This window comes from Macaca nemestrina, chromosome 9 (assembly GCF_043159975.1).
Source record: "Macaca nemestrina isolate mMacNem1 chromosome 9, mMacNem.hap1, whole genome shotgun sequence".
NCBI classification, from domain to species: Eukaryota; Metazoa; Chordata; class Mammalia; order Primates; family Cercopithecidae; genus Macaca; species Macaca nemestrina.
Window position 1 is genome coordinate 133460258 of NC_092133.1, and position 21378 is coordinate 133481635.

General features: G+C 39.6%; 1 long non-coding RNA gene across 4 annotated transcripts in view; it reads left to right on the plus strand.

The window, feature by feature from the left end:
- The window catches only part of LOC105490594 (uncharacterized), a 70442-nt gene that overhangs the window by 32391 nt on the left and 16673 nt on the right, over positions 1–21378 (plus strand). The window contains exon 6 of one of the 4 annotated variants that reach the window (XR_011607389.1): positions 4566–7605. The exons of 1 other annotated variant lie outside the window; for it this stretch is intronic. This is a non-coding gene — a long non-coding RNA (uncharacterized lncRNA). Of the gene's footprint in view, positions 1–4565; positions 7606–7627; positions 12945–21378 lie in introns of those variants that run through there. 2 more of the 4 variants (XR_011607391.1, XR_011607390.1) reach the window with 2 other exon arrangements.

Here is a 21378-nt window from a genome sequence, read left to right on the forward strand (position 1 = left end):
CTGTACTCCAGCCTGGCAACAGAGTGAGACTCCATCTCAAAAAAAAAAAAGGAATAAGGAGAGGCAAACCTTGCTCTCACTGTTTAAGATGTGTTAATAATTTTTCAGGCAAATCTCATTATTGCATGATGCCCTCAAATTAATCTCACTCTAAAGTAATCATGACATATTCCAGCTGCTGGTCCAGAGCTCTGGGGCTTCAAACAAAGGCTGGAACCTCTTCACAGAGGCCAGTGGCTTGGAGGAAGACAAAAGGCACAGTGGGAAGAGAGTTCTCAGTAACTGACATACACTCTGGTTTTATCTTTTCATTTTCCATCATTTAGTTTCACTCTGTCCTTAAAACTAACAAAAGTTAAACTTTCACAGCCAACAGGATAGAAAAGTGCAAAAGTTTCTGTGAACAAAGAATGATATGAAGTAAGGTAGAAATTCAAGAATACTAAAGATGTCAGCCTCTCATATGGGACAGAAATTAGAGAGTTTAAGGGCAAGTGAACTTGTCAGGTCTCATGTGTTTGTACGAACACAGAGCTAAGAACAATCAGATGCTAGAAGAGATAATACTGAATTACTGTTGATATCCTAAGGCCAAAACTTGGCTTACCGCTCTGGCAGTCAAAGACTAGTATCATCTTCATGTCAAATGAACTACAAAAGCAGAGGGAACACGTTTTCACGTATGGTTTTCATATCCTATGGAGACAAGGTTTGTTTTTGAGTTTTTAGTTAATTCTTAACAGCCTCCAAATTCTAACAGAGTAAAACTATTTTTAAGGGAAAAGCAAATGGGATGTGCTTATTTTACAAGGTTTCTAGCATGTTAGGATTAAGCAACGTGGTGTTGAGAAAGAAGTGATTGTATTTATGTTTGACAACTCTACTAACCTGTCAGTTACTTCAAGTTCGAAACTATTTACTTTTGCACACATCCCCCAACAAATTTACCTGTAATCATTACTCATATATCACAGGAGCTGATGAAATGCATATGTATTGAGTCGGTAGCATTGATTAATATGGCTATAGTAATAAATGTTGATAAACCTATGGACAAAATAAAAGTTATTCTAATTTTTTCTATCTACTTTCATATATAAAGGCCAGACAGACTCAATTGTGGTTTTTGTTTGTTTGTTTTTTGCTTGCATGTAGTGTGCGTGAACCAGTATGAAGTCGGTACCAGGCCAGTAAATGGATATCAGCTCAGATTGTAAAACTGCCATTGGACTGATGTTCAGTCCTCTTTGAAAACTAACTGTAGAGCCATCCATTTTGTAAGGAAGTTGGCAATTCTCTGTTCATCAAACTATCCATATCCCAAATTAAAATATTACCTTCCTCCTGAAACTGGTACCTATTTCAGCAACATCTTCCCAGTTTCCATGACTTTAAATCTGTGAGTTGGCTTTGACACCTGCCTCTCTTCACTGTTCCTACCTATTCCATTCTGAATCCTGTAACTTTTACCTTTAATAAGGTTTTTGAATACATTACAGGTTGATTATTCCCAGTTCAAAACTGTCACGTGAAATTCTCCAAAATCTGAACCCTTTCTGAGCACTGACATGACACTCAAAGTATTAATTGGAACATTTTGTATTTTGGATATCAGATTCTGGGTTTGGGATGTTCAATGGATGAGAAAGTATAATGCAAGTATTCCAAGAATCCTAAAACTTCTGGTCTTAAGCATTTTAGATAAGAAATTCTCAACCTGTGTCTCAACTTCATTTCCTCTACCACCATTTCTGATTTAGACCATCATTAATTCTGCTTTGAGTCATTGTAATGAATTCCAATTGGCCTTTAGACTCTTCCCTCTCCAATCTAATGAACAGTTCTTCCAGGCAGATCTTTTATACATGCTCCTTGTACAAAATGATTTAATGACTCCCTACTGCCTAGTAAATAAACTCCATTCTTCACACATTTTAAAGAAAGGCTCTCTAAAACTAAGCCTTATCTAGTTAGCTTTATGTAGTAATGAGCTCAGTGGTTATAGTCAAGACCCCTCACTTCCCGGAGTCCCTTTTTCTCATTTTCAAAATGCAGAGGTTAAAATTATTTCCTTTTGTTTACTATTTGATGATTTTATACCTTAATTGTTTTTAGGGTAAAATGCATATTACATATTAAACAACCTGCATTTCTTGTTACTCCCAGAACATGATCTACAGCAGAGGATTTCGCAGCATTTGGGGGATGTAGAGTCTTTTTGAACATTTGGTGAAAGCTGAGGACTTTCCCCACAGAAAAATTCCATACAGAATTTCATGGGGTTAGTTATGCAGACTGTGAGGACCTGTGCCATTCTATGTATCTACATTTTCCCAATATACCCCAGGTAACAGTTAAAACCTTATTCAAATGCGATATCCTGAGTCCTATTTAGTTTCACTTATTAGCTATGAATGACTTATCCTCTAAAACCTGTGGCATTATTTTGTGTGCCTTTCTCAATACCTATGGCATTCTGACTCATATGTCATTCTTCGTGTGTTTCTCTCTAATTGCATCTGTGTTGCAAGAGGCTTGCAAGCAGGGCCTTTTTGCTTATCCTATACTCTTTACACCACCCCGTCACCCTGATGTCAACCTTGAGCATTAAAGATATTCCATGAGCATCTATTAAATCAATAAATGAAGGGCCAGAGGAACACTTTTAAAAACTAACTTTATATTTACTTATGTATTTAAATTTAATTATATATTCATTTGTATTTAGAAAAATGACACAATGCTACTATTATTACCTCCAACTTGTTAAAATATCCTAATAAAGAACTGGAAATAAAAAGTGAAGATGGGCTATCTGGAAGTGGATCAGCTATGGAATTTCATGAAACATTTCTGAGAAAGGCTAGATTTTTGTCCAGATTCTGTGGCAAAATAGTGTTACTGCCTATGATGAGGTCAACTTTCACAAACATGCTCTGTGTTACATGTTGTACATTACATTCACAATTCAAAATGGTTAACTTTGGAAACTTTTTTCTAACCTTGGGGAAAATAAAACTTGTATCCTTGTGTCCTCTATTCTTCAAAGTGGTACCTTAAGGATCGGAAAGAGTTCATCGAGTATTTTGCAAAAGCATCATTTGCTTTCCAAAGTGGTGTTCTTGGTTTGTATTGAGGACTAAGCAAATAACCCTTTTTGCCACAGAATCTGGACAAAAATCTAGCCTTTCCCAGAAATGTTCCATGAAATTCTATAGCTGATCCATTTCCAGATAGCCCATCTTCACTTTCTATTTCCAGTTCTTTATTATTAGGATATTTTAACAAGTTGGAGGTAATAATAGTGGCATTGTGTCATTTTTCTAAATACAAATGAATATATAATTAAATTTAAATATGTAAGTAAAGGTAAAGTTAGTTTTTAACACTTTCATGCTATGCATTTCTTCCAAGGAAAATGGCTGCAACCCATATCCTACTATTATGTTACACTCTTATCCCCACTAGTCAAGGATTTATGTTTTTAAATTAAATGACAGTAATTACTCTGATTTCCTGTTGGTCTTGAGATCAACATTTTCCTGGGCAATTGGATCCATCCCAGCTTACAGAGCCTCTATCCTGAGCTCTTGTATATTAGCTTGTTCATGTCTGTGACTATGTACATTAAATGTCCCCTCCTAAGGAGGAATCTTAGCCAAAATCCCCAGTCCTACATGGCTTTTAGCAGAAAGTTTTGCACTTGTTCCATGGTTTATGCAGTGATCTCAGATCTATTCACTCCTTCAACACATTCTTTAGACACATCTATTAGAAATTTCTGAAGAATCTATTTTGTACTAAATTAACATGGTAGAATAACCTAAACTTTTTTTTCTCTTTTTAACTGGGAATGGGTGGGAATGGAAGTGATATGCTTTGGATCTGTGTTCCCCACCCAAACCTGTTAAATCATAATCCCCAGTGTTGGAGGTGGGGCCTGGTAGAGGTAATGAGTTCATGCTAGTGGTCTTTCATGAATGGCTTAGCACCATCCCCTTGGTGCTATTTTTCATGATGGCGAGTTCTCACAAGATCTGGTTGTTTAAAAATGTGTAGCACCAGCTGGGCACAGTAGCTGGGAGGCCAAGGTGGGCAGATCGCCCAAGGTCAGGAGTTCGAGACCAGCCTGGCCAACATGGTGAAACCCCATCTCTAGTAAAAATATCAAAATGAGCCGGGCATGGTGGCACAAACCTGTAGTCCTAGCTACTCAGGAGGCTGCGGCAGGAGAATGGTGTAAACCTGGGAGGCGGAGCTTGCAGTGAGCTGAGATCCCGCCACTGCACTCCAGCCTGGGCGACAGAGTGAGACTCCATCTCAAAAAAAAAAAAATATATATATATATACACACACACACACACACATGCAGCACCTCCTGTCTTGCTCTCTCTTGCTCCTGTTCCTGCCATGTAAGAAGCTCACTCCCCTTTGCCTTCTGCCTTTATTGGAAGCTCCCCAAAGCCTCCCCAGAAGGTACCACTATGCTTTCCTTATAGCCTACAGAATGGTGAGCCAAATAAGCCTTTAAAAATAACTAAATAAATAAATTACCTCGTCTCCAGTATTTCTTTACAGCAACATGAGAATGGACTGATACAGGAGGTAAGCCGTATGTGGCACAAAAACAACCTCATCCGAGCTCATGCTTGCAAGTGAAGGATGAGGAAGACGTGGATAGTCACGTGATGGTTCATTTCAAGGTAAGACAGGCCCAGAAAAGAATCAGTATTCCTTAAAACAACACTGTTGTGGTTTTTGTTTTCAGAAGCTGGAGTCATCCTAACAAGAGTGATCGTCTTTCCCCAAGTGAGACCAGGCCGTGCTATCTGGGGAAAAGCATCGCTGGCCTTGCTGAGGTGTACCGACGCCTCAGCTCAGCTAAGGACTTAACCAGTACAGGCCTGGCTGCAGCGGAACCTGAGCTGGATATGGAAAGCAAAAGGGAGCCCCTGAACTCTGAAACACAGGCCTGAGGGGCGGAGGGAGGAAGAATCTTGCGGGAGAGGAGGAACATTTATAAACACTCTTCTTTGGATCTAGAAAGGGAACACCTTTCATAGAATGCCTAACTCTACATGGTCCCTTTCTGATGCTTAGGAAAAAATAAGCTAAATACAAGTTTAGGTAGCTAGGAAATATAACTCTCTATATATCCATTAAGATTATATAAATTATATATTTCTTACCCTGTATATTTTCAAAACACAGTCAAGTATCCCTAGTTTACTTATTTGTTGAGACAGGGTCTCACTCTGTTGTCCAGGCTGGAGTGCAGTGGTGTAATCCTAGCTCACTGAGATCATGAACTCCTGGGCTGAAGTGACCCTCCTGCCTTAGCCTAGTGAGTGGCTGGGACTCCAGTCACACACAACCCTACCAAACTATTTTATTTTTTTAACTTTTTGTAGAGCTGGGGACTTGCTATCTTGCCCAGGCTGCTCTCGAACTCCTGGGCTCCTTGACTGTTGCATAGAAAACTATGTCCGTCTATTGGATGTTTTGTGTTTGGTGAGCAAGACTGGAACAGCGGGATATTTTTGGGTAAAGGAGGGTGGCATTTCTTTTCTTGGTCATCTTGCATGGTTCTCACAGAAAGGAAAATCCACTGCCCCTACTCCTAGAGAATGAAAAATTATGAGTGGAGTCACGGCAGATGATGGCAGTGGTCAACAAGCCTCCATCCCCCCAGTGGAGGACTATGAAACCAAGTTACCCGGCAGAAAAGAGGACTTCCCAAGTCCGTGTTACACTGGCAGCTTTGAGGAATTATGTAAGGAGGCTTTTCAGACAGGAGGAACTATCCTTAGTAAAACTGTCTACAAAGAGCCCATTACTTCTTTTACACAACTCACGACTTCCTACAATAGGTATCAGTGCTCCTAAGCAACCTTTCTTCAGGAGAATTTAGTTATGAGGGTTCATGAAAGGAATGAATATTCAGACTTTCTAATGAGGCTCTGCATGAGAGAAGTGGTTTCTGGAAGGAAAATCTGAATTCAGTCAAGATAACAGTGGGGTTTTTGCCAGTGTAAGTGTTATGGCTGCTGGCAGTTCTGGAAGGCCAAAACTGGGATGCTAGGGGACAATGTGTGTGGGCCACCAAGGCTTCATTCTGCTTTCCTGATGTGTAATGACCCCTAATTCATACCTCTAGGGATTAGGGGCTGGAGTGTGCTGAATCAGACGTAAGCGTTGTTTCTATGGTTTTCTCATGATCAGAAGCAATCTCTCCTCCTTGTTAAAAGTTCACATCCTCCCACTTCTTCTCCCTGCTGAAGTCAAGCACAGATCTGCAGTGGAGCCATAAAAACAGTTGGAGAACTTCATCCAGGCAGTCAAAAGTTTGTTCAAAAGGATTGACAGGGTCTGGCAATTATGACCCCAGCCCACCGTGGAGTGACTGAGAATGACGGACATCTTTCCCCATCCTATTTCAGGAATTAGTGGGCTTCCTGCCATATGTATAAAGCTTAGAAGTTATGAGATGTGAGAAGGGCATTGGATCAGTTTAAAATGTTCAGAACCTCTAGTTTCCTGAAATAACTGGGAGTAGCCTGCTGGCCTGGCTGACATCTATGATATTTTCACGTGACTGAGAGACATAGTTGAGAGAGAGAGAGTCTCTGAAGGAATCATCATTGTGGGTTGATAGGTATCAAAATTTGCACGAAGTAGTACAGTAACTCCTAGAAGAAAACACTGGGGCCAGGCTCCATGATAGTGGTCTGGGCAATTATCTTTTTAAAAAGGGAACCCAAGAGCATAGGCAATAAAAGCAAACATAGACAAATGGGGTTACATCAAACTAAAAGTTTCTACACAGCAAAAGAGACAGTCAACAGAGTGAAGAGACAACCTGCAGAATGGGAGAAAGTATTTGGAAACCATACATTTGATAATGGGTTAACATCTAAAATAAAGAACTCAACAGTAAGAAAACAGCCCAATTAAAATGGGCAAATGATCCGAATAGGCATTTCCCAGAAGAATATGTACAAATGGCCAACAGGCATATGAAAAAGTGTTTAATATCACTAATCATTGGGGAAATGCAAATTAAAGTCACAATAAGATATTACCTCACCCCAGTTAGAAAGACTATTACCAAGAAGACAACAGATATTGAGTGTTGGCAAGAATGCAGAGAACAGAACTCTTCCACGCCGTTGGTTTAAATGTCCATTAATACAGTCATTATGGCAAACACTGTGGGGGTTTCCCAAGATATTAAGAATGGAACTATCTGCAATCCCATTATCCAAAGGAACCAAAATCCATGTGTCAAAGGGATGTCTGCACTCACAGATAATGGTAGCACTATTTACAATAGCCAAGACAGGAAATCAACCTGTGTCCATTGACAGATGGAGGAAGTGTGCTATATACACATGATGTTATACTACTTAGACGCCTTCCTTTAAAAAAAAAAAGAAGGAATTTTTTTTTTTTGAGACAGGGTCTTAACTCTGTCACTCAGGCTAGAGTGCAGTGGTGTGATCAAAGCTCACTGCAACCTTAACCTCCCAGGCACAAGTGATCCTCCTGCCTCAGCTTCCCAAGTAGCTGGGACTACGGGCACGAACCACCATGCCCAGCTAATTTTTTTGTTTTTTATTTTTTATAGAAACACGACCTCCCTATGTTGCCAAGGTTGGTCTGGAACTCCTGAACTCAAGCGATCCTCCTGCCTCGGCTTCCCAAAGTGTTGGGATAATTGATGTTAGCCACTGCACCTGGTCAATTCTGTCATTCTTGACAACGTGGATGAACCTGGGAGATACTGTGCTGAGTAGAATAAACCAAACACAAAAAGACAAATGCCTCATGATCTCACTTATATGTAGAATCTATAACAGTTGAACTCATCAGAGAGTAGAATAATGGTTACCAGGGACTAGCAGTAGGCTGGAGGGAGAGGTGGGGAGGTGTTGGTCAAATAAAATTTCAGTTAGGAGAAGTAAGATTTAAGAGATCTATTACACAACACGGTGACTATAGTTAATAACAACGTATTATATTCTTGTAAATCGCTAAGATTTTAATATTCTCACCACAAAAAATAGGCATGTGAGGTAATGCATACGTTAGTGGCTCAATTTAGCTATTCCACAATGATTATATATTTGAAAGCAGTTATATACCATAAATGTGTACCTTTCTTCCTAATTAAAAATTATTTTTTTTAGCAGGAAGCTCTGAAATTGGAGCTTAGCATTATTTAAACCTTGAAGTCTGGAAACAGGGACATAGTGCTTTTCCAAAACTGCCAGAAAGGTATCTCTTAATGCTCTATGGATAGAAGTGGCCACCTGTCTCACAGGCTGACGCTGGAGCCTGGCAGCAGTTATTTTGGTAGACCCTTATGGTTTAACAGTGCAAAAAGAGAACCTACTTTCTTTCTTTAGATTAACTCTGGATACTGATAAACTACAGAAAAATACCCTGGTCAGGGATATTAATTATTTTGTTTATTCACATAAAAGCCTGTTCCATGCTTGACTTTGCACGTGCTTTAAGAGACACATTACGCACCAGAAGAGAGGCCTGCTGTTCCCACCCTGAAACTTTCAAATCAGCCACTTCCCCCACTTACTGTAGCTCTGTGAAGACTGAAAGGAACATAAAAGCCCATGCAACACATTGCTGATTCTATCGAATGTTCTGCCTCATCCAACCCCTCCCTAGCCCAGAGTAATTGTTCTCTCTTTTGAGTCACTGTAAGCTCTCATTTGGCACTTTGTGTTTGAATCTTTTTGTTTCATGCACTGCCTCAACAACCGGATTGTCTTTCACTTCAACCCCACTCAGCCTAAAATATTTATTCTGCACCTATCACAGGTCAGGGACTGCGAGGCACTAGTGATAAACAGAAGACAAGTTGGTCCCTGGCTTCTAGTAAACAACTTCATACACAGATGAAGAGACTGGCACACAATCCAAGCACAGCAGACTATGCGCAACAAGAAAGAATGACCAAATTAACAGGTAGCAAGGCAAGAAGATACAGGGTCTGGGGCATCCCTTAGCGGGCTGTCACCTGTGCTAGGCTCAGGGTTGAGTTGAAGTTCCTTAGACAGGGGTAGGGGAAGCAAAAGGGAGGGAAATTATATTTCAAGTGGAAGGAAAGCAAGTAAAAAGAAAGGACTGGAATATGTACTATTTGATCCATGTAGGGAAATGAAAGTAGCACCAAGAAAGCATAAAAGATAAAATAGTGAAGATTAGCAGGAAGTAATGCTTAGACTCAGATGATGGACTTGAGCTTATTTGATTAGAGGGTCTGGATTTTATCCTAGGGCCAATGGGAAGTTATGCGATGGTTTGGGTAAGTTAGCAACAGAAATTATTATGAGTTAAAATGTGGAAAATGAATTAGAGGATGACTAAGACATGACTAAGGTGGAGGCAGCTGGGAATTGAAGAGATATTTAGCTAACACAGCCTGAAGAACCTGGTGAGTATTTACAGACCCGAGGGTGGGGACAGGGAGGCGTCTAGAGCCATTCTCCAGTCCTACCTTGATGAATGTTGGTGCCACTAACAAAGACAGGAATGAAATAAGAGGTTAAGGGCCTCTTTGTAGGTGAAAAAGTTTTAGACCTTTTCAGTTAAAAGTTTACACCTTCGCACTCCAGGGACAATCTGAGACAACCTCCCAGCAGGCAATCAGAGGCACAGATCTGGGCTGCCGGGAGGAAGGCTTGGTGTGCGTCTTCCTGCTTCTCCTCTGAGCTGGCCACTGGGGCCTAGCTCTGCAGCTATCCACTCCGGGCTTTTGATGATGTAGGAATTACGGTGATAATGATGAATCTTTAATCAGATGTATACTTTATCCACTTATGGCATTGTTTAGGTAAGGTTGAATTTTTTTTTTCCAAGGCCTTGGGCCTAAAGTAATTTGGATGTCTCCATGAATTCATTCACCCTCTGTGTTCTGTCATTTCCTTTGCTGTTTCCTTTGTTTGCAGCAAGAGGCTCTAACTAGTCTCTCTTGGGACCCACAGGGTCCAGGAAGTGATGTGGTGGAGACACAGGGTACCATATTTCTAGCTGCTACCATGATGAAACAGGTGTCTCTAGAGCATGGGACAAAGGATTCTCCCAAGATTGAGGGGAAAGATATTGCTTAAAGCATCACCCACAATCACCCTTTTGCCTTAGGGACTCCACCAGGTGCTACGGTTTTTAAGCATTTTCTGTATTCTAGCAGACCAGTGATCTATCCAGTTCAAATTCTAAAGTCTCCGAAATTCTATTTATTGATATATGCCTAATATTAAAGTGTTAATCTATGGGGATAAGCAGAAGAAATTTGACTCTGATTGCTCTGAATGTCCAATTATTTTTACAGAGATTGATCTCAGAAGTAAATAATGAACTGACTTTTCCAAGTTAGACCTATTTTTGTCAGGTAGTGCTGTGGTACCTAGAATTGTTTTTCAATTGGCTGTCAAAATTAAAAAGAAAGGCTGCCTCCTTGAAGGTAGTCAGAACATTTCTGTTGTCTCTGAGCACACTGGTGGGGTACTTTGGAGTTAGTGTTGCACTAAGTTTCTTGGCAGGGGGCAAGTGATAAAAGCTGGGAAAGCCAGAGGTCCAGCTACTGCTGTGATAAGGATGAGCTCTAGTCTGGTATCAGCCCAAACCAGCTGGGTGGTAAGGGGTAGGGAAAGCTGATTTTGGTAGACAGAGTGAAAGGCGAAAACCAAACAAGGAAAACTAGAAACATAGGTGGGATGGGAAGAACTGAATGTGGAAGTAAAGGGACTTTTCTTTACCTGATCACACATGGTCTTTAAGTGTTTTTCATAGTTTTGCTTTACGTATTTTCTTCTGCTGGAGTTTTGTTTTTATCCTACTTATTCTCTATTTTCTTTTGGTTATTTTTCATTCTCTAGAGAATGATGATTAAAACTGATTTTATAGAGCAAGTATTTGTTGTATTAGTCAATTTTCATACTGCTACGAAGAAATACCTGAGACTGGGTAATTTATAAAGAAAAAGAGGCTCAATGGACTCACAGTTCCACATGGCTGGGGAGGCCTCACAATCATGGTAGGAGGTAAAGGAGGAGCAAAACCACATCTTACATGGCAGCAGGCAAGAGAGTCTGTGCAGGGGAACTGCCTTTTGTAAAACCTTCAGATCGCATCAGACTTACTCACTATCATGAGAACAGCATTGGAAAGACCCGCCCCCATGTTTCAATTACCTCCTACCAGGTCCCTCCCATGACACATGGGGACTATGGGAGCTCCAATTCAAGATGAGATTGGGTGGGGACACTGTCAACACAGATCAGATGTTCTTTAAGCATTTATTAAACACAGCTCAACTTTGAAGTCACTTTGAGAGGTAGGTACCAAGAGGATTTAAATAGGTAGTCTGCATTGTTTGTACCTTGGGCAGAATTTGTAATCTACCGTGGAAGACAGAATAAACACAAATGAATACATAGCACAGCAGAAAGGGCTGAAAGTCTGGACAGTACGGTGGGAGCTCAGAAGCAAAAGGGATTACTCCTAGAGGAGAAACCAGAACAAACTTCAAAGGAGTGGCAATACTTTTAGCTTAGCAGAAATAATGGTCAGTATTGCAGTGGGTAGTAGCATGCAGGCAAACACATGAGCAAAGCCACAGCGGTGGAAGACAAATAGCAGATCCAAAGAGACCCTAACAAACGTTGTCTGAGTGGAATCAGATAATATTAAAATCTTTCAGCTTATTTTTTTCTGCAAGAGTTTATCATTAACATTTTCTCAGAAAACACCAACACCATCTATTAAAACCCCACACATCTAGTTATTATGTATATCCCGAACATTACTCTCAAACTTTTTTATAGCTTGATAACTAAAACATGGCCTTGTGATATTTAACTTTGGATAACTGTAGCTGTATGTTTATTCTATCATAACAGTTGATACTTTATCAGGCATAGCCTCTCCCTTGTTTGTAGAGGAAACTACTACAAGAATATATTTGCATGGGGAGCTTGCCAGATTGAAAGTTAAAGGTATCTTATCCAAATTGTAGATTACGATTTTTGTGAGTGACATTGAGGGACAGGACAGAGATGAGACACATATCAAAGTGTGCCATCCCATCAGTTCACTGGCTATTTGGATTTTCCTTTCCATGAAGTACCTGTTTAGTCTTTTGCCCATGTTTATATGTGATTGTCTCATTTTCTCATTGTTTCGTAAGAGTTCTTTATAAATTCTGGATATGAGACCCCTATAAAGTGTATGTATTGCAAGTATGGTTGATTGTCATGATGTGCGGTAGTTACGGTCCATAAAGTTACCGTGAACACTGGCAAATACGGAACCATTTTTCTGCATGGAAATACAGGGTTAGGTTACTGTAAGCCTCTGGTAACCTTTTTTGTCAACTGATCAATGCATAGCCTTGTTTTCTGTTTCAAGGCACCTAACTTGATATGCATTATTGATTCATTAATATTGAAATCACTGCTAATGACACAACTCATGCCTGAAGGAAGCTTATCCAAAACGTGTACTTTCTCCGTAAGTCACATCACAACCCTGTAGAGCTTAGGAACCCTAGACAGTTCTACACTTGGTCATTGACAACAGCAAAATATCCAATAAAAAGCCCCAGAATACAAAAGACGTAGCACTAAATATATTACACAAAGGGCACTTGCTTACAGAACAAGAGCAGAGAGAAGGAGGAGCATATGATGCCCTGTTCAGCCTCACATGGAAACATATGTGTTGGGCCACTCAAATATTTCGCTGCTCTGCATAAGTCTGTGAATGACTGAAAGTGCTCTACTGATTGTGGGATTACAAATAAATTTTAGCAAGTAGGTGAATTCACAAGTTCAGAATATGCAATGAGGATAGACTGTGCCTCACTCTAGTTGGCCATCTTACACACTCTGTTGTCTTTTGATGGACAGAAGCTCTTTTTTTTTTTTTTTTTTTTTTTTTTTTTTTTGAGACAGAGTCTCGCTCTGTCGCCCAGACTGGAGTGCAGTGGCCAGATCTCAGTTCACTGCAAGCTCCACCTCCCAGGTTCATGCCCTTCTCCTGCCTCAGCCTCCCGAGTAACTGGGACCACAGGCGCCCGCCACCTTGCCCAGCTAGTTTTTTGTATTTTTTAGTAGAGATGGGGTTTCACCGGGTTAGCCGGGATGGTCTCGATCTCCTGACCTCGTGATCCGCCCATCTTGGCCTCCCAAAGTGCTGGGATTACAGGCTTGAGTCACTGTGCCTGGCCGAAGCTCTTAATTTTAATAAAGCTCAATTTCCCCAATGTTTTCCTCCAGGGCTAATGCTGTGTGTGACTTGGTTGCAAAATATTTGCTTGTATCAGGATCATGACGAGGTTCTCCTTGATTTTCTTCTGGAATGTAAATGTCTCACTTAGATGCACCTCCATCTAATTGATATTTTTGCATAGTAGGATGTAGGGTTCATGATTTTTCCTTGATAAAGATATTTGGCTAACCCATAACCACTTACTGCAAAGATTATCCTTTTTCTACTACATTGTGGCGCAAACTCTGCCATAGGTCAGTTGACTCTGTGTGTGTGTGTGTGTGTGTGTGTGTGTGTGTGTGTATATGTATATGTCATCTTACGAATTCTGTTTTGTTCCATTTGTTAGGTATCTGAACTTGCACCAGTAGTAGACTGTCTTATTGACTGAAGTTTGAAAGTAACTACTGGTAAGTGTTAGTAAGGAACTTTTGGATTTATCTTTTGAGATTATCTTAGCTATTCTTAGCCCTGTGTACATCTACATAAATTTTAGAGTAAGCTTATCAATTTCTGCATAAAGAGAGATTAGTATAATGTAGGACTGATTAGAATTGCCTAGAATCTATAGATCAATTTGAAAAGAAATTGAGATATCGAGACTTCCAATCCACAAACATTTACTCGAGATTATTTAGATCTTTAACTGTTCTTAGTAATGCTTTGTAATTTTAGTGGAAAATTCTTGCAACTATTTCGTGCTTGTTTGATTTTTCTGGAGCTATTATACATAGTATCTTTAAAAAGTTTTGTGTTGTTGGTATATAAAACTACAGTTAGTTCTTACATATTGGCCTTATATCTAATAACCTTGCCAATTTTACTCATTAATCCTAATATTTCATTTGTAGTTTTTACATGTAAAATTTATAATCTGCAAAATGTGTGCATATATATTAGCATAGGCATAAATAGAAAAAAAATGACAGAGAACTCAAGCATATACAGGGATTTCATATGAGAGTGAATATTGTATATTACTAGGAAAAAGTCACTTAATGTATTTACATATATTTATATGTATAGTTAGAGACAGGGTCTCCCTGTGTTGCCCAGGCTAGTCTGGAATTCCTGGGCTCAAGAGATCCTCCCACCTCAGCCTCCCAAAGTGCCGGAATTACAGGTGTGTGAGTCACCATGCCTGGTTGCTAAACATACTATATCCCCTCCCTTTTACCCCTCTTTTATTTCTCTTATCGTCTTGTACTTGCTTGGACCTAGGGGATAAAAATGAATAAAACTAGGATAAACATCTTTTTCTCATTCACAAACAGGGAAATTTCTTCAATATTCCACTACTAATACTATGTTTGCTACAGAACTTTATAGATTCTCTCCATCAGATTAACGACTTCAGGTTGTTTGCTGGTTTGCCAACAGGTTTTGGCCTAACTGAATGTTAAATTTTAATCAGCGTCTTTTCTTATACATTGAAATGATATTTTTGTGTTTGAATGTGGTAAATTACATGGATTGATTTTCAAACATTAAATAAATTGCTTGAAATAAGCCTACGTGGATCAAGATGGGTTATCCCCATTACGTATTGCCAGAATATATTTTCTGTCTTGTTAGGATTTTTGTCATACCCATGAGAGATAATGACTTGTGATACTTTTTGTAATGTCATTTTCAGGCTTTGGTATCAAGATTGCTTTAGATTAGGTTTCCTGAGAAACAGACAGACAGATTTGCTTGCAGGCAAACAGCTTCTCTAGGGGAGTGAAGACAGTTTCATTGTGTTGTAGCACAACAGAGGCCACGGATGATCTGAAGGAGTCTGAGAGCCTGGATGACCCCTCAGCATTGTTTGTAAGGCCAGAGGGATGGGCATTTATACCCTCAAGAGACCAGCCTTTGTACAAGGTTGCCCTGGGTTGGTATGACCTTGGAGAGATTATAGCTCTCTTAGGCCACTAGAAATTCCCATGGAGGGACCCAGCTGAAAACTTAGCTGCCAACACTCAAGTCAAGGAGGCAATCAATGACTAGTCAGGAAGGCAGTGTGCTATACCATCTAGGATAGTTACACTGGCCTCATAAAATTAAATGGATCAAAAATGGTAGAAATAGAACTATATCTGTATACTGATGGGAATCTGACACATGAAAATTGAGAATTGAACAGAAACTGAAAATAAGGTGGTTCTTTGAAAAGAAAGGAAGACAAAACACAACAGAAAGAATCCTTGTCTACCACCCCCCACTCCCCCCCAAAAAAAAAACTCCCAAAAGTACAAGATGGAAACCAAAGGCATAATCATTTCCTCTATATGTTAGAAACACTGAGAAGGCTGTAAGATTATATAATACGTAATTATATACCAATACCTTTGAAAATGAGGTGGATTGGATCATTTCCCAGAGAAACAAACCTGCAATTTGGTTTTTCTATGTGGAGGTCATTGGTCATATTGACAAGAGCAGTATTAGTGAAGTGTTGTGAAAAGCTGATTCAAGGGCATTTAGAGATGATTAGAAGGAGAGGAAGTGGAGTAAAAACGATGCTTCAGATACTTTTGTGGCCCTAGGGAACTAGATAGAGAACTGGAATGGTAGCTGGAAAAATAGAGTCAAGAGAAGTATATTTTAAGATGGCAGAAATAGCGTCATATTTGTGTGCTGATGGGAATAGTCTGATAGAAGTTAAACACGGATGCGAAAGAACAGTACAGAAATTGTTAGAGAAATGTTCTTATTTTCTCTTTTAAAAATCAGCTTAGGTTGAATAGAAAGATGTTCCTGTCAAGGTGAAAATAGATGGCAACTGAGTGCAGGAAGCCCAAGACTGGCTTCAGATGGGAGCATGAAGAGTCATCAACACCAAGAGTGTTCTGGTGCAGACACTGGCAGCTGAGGAAACGTGCTGTTTAGTCTTTGGAAATTTTCTTCTGATTCTGTATTAATAGATGAGACAACTAAAGATGTAAATTCTCTCCAAGTTGTTCTATAATTTAAATGTATTTTAAGTTAAAATTAACAGTTTCAGTAGGATTAAACACCTGATCTCAAATTTGCTTGACAAAGCAAATACAAGCCAATTTTGAAAAAGAGAAAGGTGCGTGCGAGGGTTACTACCATAGAGCAATGTCTTCTTTTTATCTGTAGCAACAACTAAGGTAGCTTGGTATTAACATAGGCATAGGTAAACAGAAAAAAAAAAAAAAAAGACACTCATTAGAGAACCCAAGCATAGGCAGGGACTTATGTGAGATTGAATATTGTATTTAGGGAAAAGTCATTTAATAAGCATTTGGGATAAATGAGTATCCACATAAATAAAATTAAACTAGATTCCTATGCCAAAGTGTCCACAAGAATGCCACATAATCCAATACCTAAATGGGAAGAGTTAATAATTAGGACTTATAGAGGAAAGACATGTCTATTCTCCAAAGTCTTCTTGTGAATACGTATTAACCCCCCCACCCAGAAAAGTCAGTCTTTCAATGCTCTTATGCTCTAAATGGATTTGGATAATGAGGTATCTCTCACTATGGTCTCTGTGATGAAAAATAATTATAGGTGTTTTTTTTCTGATAAGAAAAACCCATTTTAAAATGGATTTATGGTTGCATTCACTAATTTCCTGCTTCTACATGTTTTCCTCAGTTTAAATATTTCATGAAAAATGCCCATCTTGTCTATGCTACATAATCATATATATCCAACTTATATGACATAGCATGTCTGACAAACATGTTTCATAAATATGTTGGATGCCTCTGTCAGCTGCATTAGCTCTCCTGTGGGCATGAAGAATGGAGTGCTCCATTTACCTATGTAACACACCTGCACATCTTACATATGCATCCTGGAACATAAAGTAAAACAAAATTAAAAATAAAATAAATGTTTCTTCCATCAAAGAGGAATACAATTTTGAAATCATTACTTGAAGGATTTAACGATCTTACCTGCAGAATTCTATCAGCTGTCTATTTATGATTGTCTGATAATTCACTTAAAATCTCTGGTTATTTCCAATTTTGGTACTGTCCTATTATCACTAAAACTATTATCTTAAAGAAAGGAGTGCTCTTTCGTCCTAAAATTCTTCCATAGAACTTTGTTTTCTCATTCAGCCCTTCTCTCTTCATGTGTCTGGTCCATTCCTCGTCCGGCTGATCCATGCTCCCACAGAGCTGATCCAAGCCTGGAATGTCTTTGAAACCAATGGGAGTTCTGCGGGGGGCTTGGCAGGTGAAGCTGCGAAATGGGACCTTTGTAATTCTTGCCTCTGCACCTTGCAGGATTTGTCAGAATTTTTTGACTAGAGATCCAAACGCTTTACTTTGAATTTTGTGAGCTCCTTAGATCTCTGCCACAGACATTCTTCTCAAAGCACATCCAGCCAGATAATGATCTCCTGAGACTCCTACCTGCTTCAGGTCCATGCATTCCTCAGTGCGACTTGTTGGGAAGTGGTGTGTCTTGATCTTTATTTCTGAAACTGAAGTTCCAGCTAAGAAATATTGAGGGCATCTAATTAGAATGAGAAGCACACATCACCTTCCATATACACCACTTTTTTCTTCTACATAATTCCAATTGAAAGTTTGCTCACTTAAGGAGAAAATTTAATTGAAAGCAGTGAGAGTAGGCTGTCCACCGTCATTCATCTTTGGCCATGGCTCATGTAGCTGATTTCACCCTTCTATGCCTCTTGTTGCCCCCCAAATGGGCTGAATATTTCCTTGAAGCTGTACTGTGTATCCACAGCCATTAATAGATTACATGTATAAACAGATAATAAAAGGTTTTGAGTTTCTCATGTAGAATCAGGAGTTGGACCAATGAAAGCAAAGACACGATGGAGTGTCAAGAATCACAAATTTTAATCTTGAAGTAAGAACAAATCCAAAAATGAGGTTATGCCACCAAACTGAGGGCAAGGATGTGGGGTGAGGCAATTCAGTTATCTATAAAGTGGTGGAAAATAATAATCAAGCATTTAGGGTCAAATACATGATATTTAAGGTTGAAAGTATTGGAATTTAAGCATGAACCCTTAAAATAGGGTAGAAAGAGAAGTGCCTACTGGTTTTAATAATGGGGGTGGTTATCACTACATTACCTTTCTGGACCAGACACAGAGGTTAACCTCTGTTGATACAGCTTATGTTCTCCCATACACATTTACTCTACATGTACAAGTAAGTTAATATGTATTTTTTTGAGAGATGAGGTCTTGCTCTGTCACCCAGGCTGGAGTGCAGTGGTGCAATCATAGCTTACTACATCCTTGAGCTCCTGGGCTCAAGCATCCTCTCATCTTGGCATCCTAAGCATTGGCATTGCAGGCATGAGCCATGGTGCCTAGCTTAAATCATTTTTATTATTTTAATAGATTATTTTATTTGTGCTATAAGAGTACATTGCAAAGAAATATGCTAAACTTTAAATATTTAAACTCTACAGCATGTCTAAAATCTGAAGCTGTCAAATCATAAAATGCACAACCTCATCAGGTGGTGAGGCCCCATCACTGAAGGTAAGTGCAAGCTGGAAGGCTAGTTGCCCTTTTTGCATTGGGTGCAAATTGAGCCAGATACTATCAGTCACCATTTCTGTGAGGCAACTCTGTATGAGATACTATAGTTGTTGAAACTGTCAGAGTGGAATTGCTCGGCAATTCCATTAGTTCAACTAGTTGCTAATTAAACAGCCTGCATTGACCTGAAATTACATGCAGAATGAACTTGGTGCCTCTGAATACTCGAGTGAAACAAACTAACACAGAACATAGCTAAAGTTAATATTGTGTAAAATGCATTTCTAAACAGGTACAATATTTCATTCGGAATATATCACAATTTTACGTTTGAACTTGTAATGCTCCTGATATCTAAAATAAAGCAAAGTAGATGTAGTTGATGCTAAGTTATAGTCTAAATAATATACACACTAAAAATAATGAGCACAGGCTTAGTGTATGAAGAAATGTGGAACTAACTTGCAAGGGATATGTAGTAAGAACACCACCAAAGCATTTATTTTCTGCTACTAGTGTTTATATATATACTGGTCACTGGGTTCCAGTAATATGCATTTTTATCTGTAAGTTACTATACAGGTTGTGAGTTCATTCACATAGAATGACTTAATATTGGAGGATTGTTGTTAGTGATTGCACACAGAGAACGACAATTTACTCTAGAGTTTCAGATAGGCTTTAATTCAACTATCCAATCTTATTATTCCATTGAAGATTGAGACATCACAAAACTCCAACATGTTGGTGTATACATCGACTTTGTTAGACTATCTCTAGGCAGCCTTAAATGGAACAAAATATCATTATCAGGTCATATGTTCTAACAGAGGGGTTAGAAAATATGATCTTGATGTCAGCGATTGCATTGTATTTTCAAGAAAGGAATAAAAAGGCCAATGCATACACTGTCTTGGCATTCAAGTTAGGCTCCTTAAGATGGGACCTAGAGTGAAAGTTAAGGCTTTATCATTGGTCCTGATTAGCAAAAATACCCATATATAATTCAGTTAATTTGTTGTGATACAAATAAAAACAGATAAAATGGTTTTGTTGAGTTGGCAGTGACTCAATCATTTTTCCTATAAGAACAATCTCAGTTATTCGGGAGGCTGAGGCAGGAGAATCACTTGAACCCAGGAGGTGGAGGTCATAGTGAGCCAAGATCACACCACTGCACTCCAGCCCAGGTGACAGAGCAAGACTCTGTCTCAAAAAAAAAAAAAAAAAAAAAAAAAAAAAGTCACCATTAGTTTATTAAGGGACCAAGTGCAACCTTACATTTCCATTGAGCTTCAGATCACAGATTCTAAGGGGGTGGGGAAGAAACACATACCCAGATTGTTTTGTAAATTCTCTCACTCAACAGCAATCTACACAGATACCTTCTGTGACCCCACGTGTGGAACTTTGTCCCTACCAGTAAGCAAGCAATTGGCTCGGCAGCGGGCACCACGTGGGTGTCCACCAATCCAATTCCATTCTGACACCCCCTACCTGGAGGTAGAATCAGATCCCATTGGTTGAGAGCTCAGTCCCAAGACTGCCCTCCACCTCCAATGCCTATCTCAAGCCCTAAGGTTTTTACCTGTGCTTCTGACCAACCGTCTATGAAACCCCATACTCTGGGGCTCTGAAACCCTACACCAGTAGTCTTCCCCATCCCACACATTCAGAGCCTGGTCAGGTTCCAACACTCTGCTCTATGCCACTACAGCTCCCCAACTTTGGCATGGATGCCTACCTTGCTTGGGCTCACCTAATGGCTAAATTGGGGATCCCATAACTCCCTCCTTGGGTTTGATGAATTTGCTAGAGTGACTCTCAGAACTCAGGAAAAGAAATATACTGATCTATTATGAAGGACACAGAAGAGATGCATAGGGTGAGATTTTGGAAGGGGCATGGAGCTCCCATGCTCTCCTTGTGTGCCACCTTCTGCAACCTCCACATGTTCAGCTATCCTGAGTCTCCCTGAACACCGTCCTTTTGAGTTTTCATGGAGGCTTCATTCTATAGGCATGTCTGATTAAACTCTTGGTCATTGGTAATAACCGTCATTACCTTCAGCCCTTCTTGCCTCCCCAGAGGTTGGGGAATGGGGCTGAAATTCCCAAACCTCTAACCTTGCCTTGGTATTCTCAGTGGCCAGCACCCATCCTGAAGCCACCTAGGGAACCCAACTACCAGTCATCACATTCGTGCACAAAAGACATCACTATGGATATTCCAAGGATTTTAGGAGGTGTATACCAGGAAACAGGGCTGAGGACCAAATATGTATTTCACAATATCACACAGATGAGTGCTGGAGTAGATGACTGTAAAATTTCCCAGGGGTACAGGAACAAGTAAAGTGATCCTGACAATAATGTTCTTAGTCAGAGATTGGGAGGATTTGCCCCCTTGATCCTTCCTTGCTATGAATTCTAGGAAACGGGGAGAGATGTGGCAGAGAACAGTTTGGAGTTAAACCAGGTAGCACTGACCTTTACAAGTCTTGTTCTTTAGGGTAATAACTCTTATTTTTCTTTTTACTTGTGTCTGGAAACATATTACATGTAGACTTTGTCTTTCTCTTTCTTGCCTTT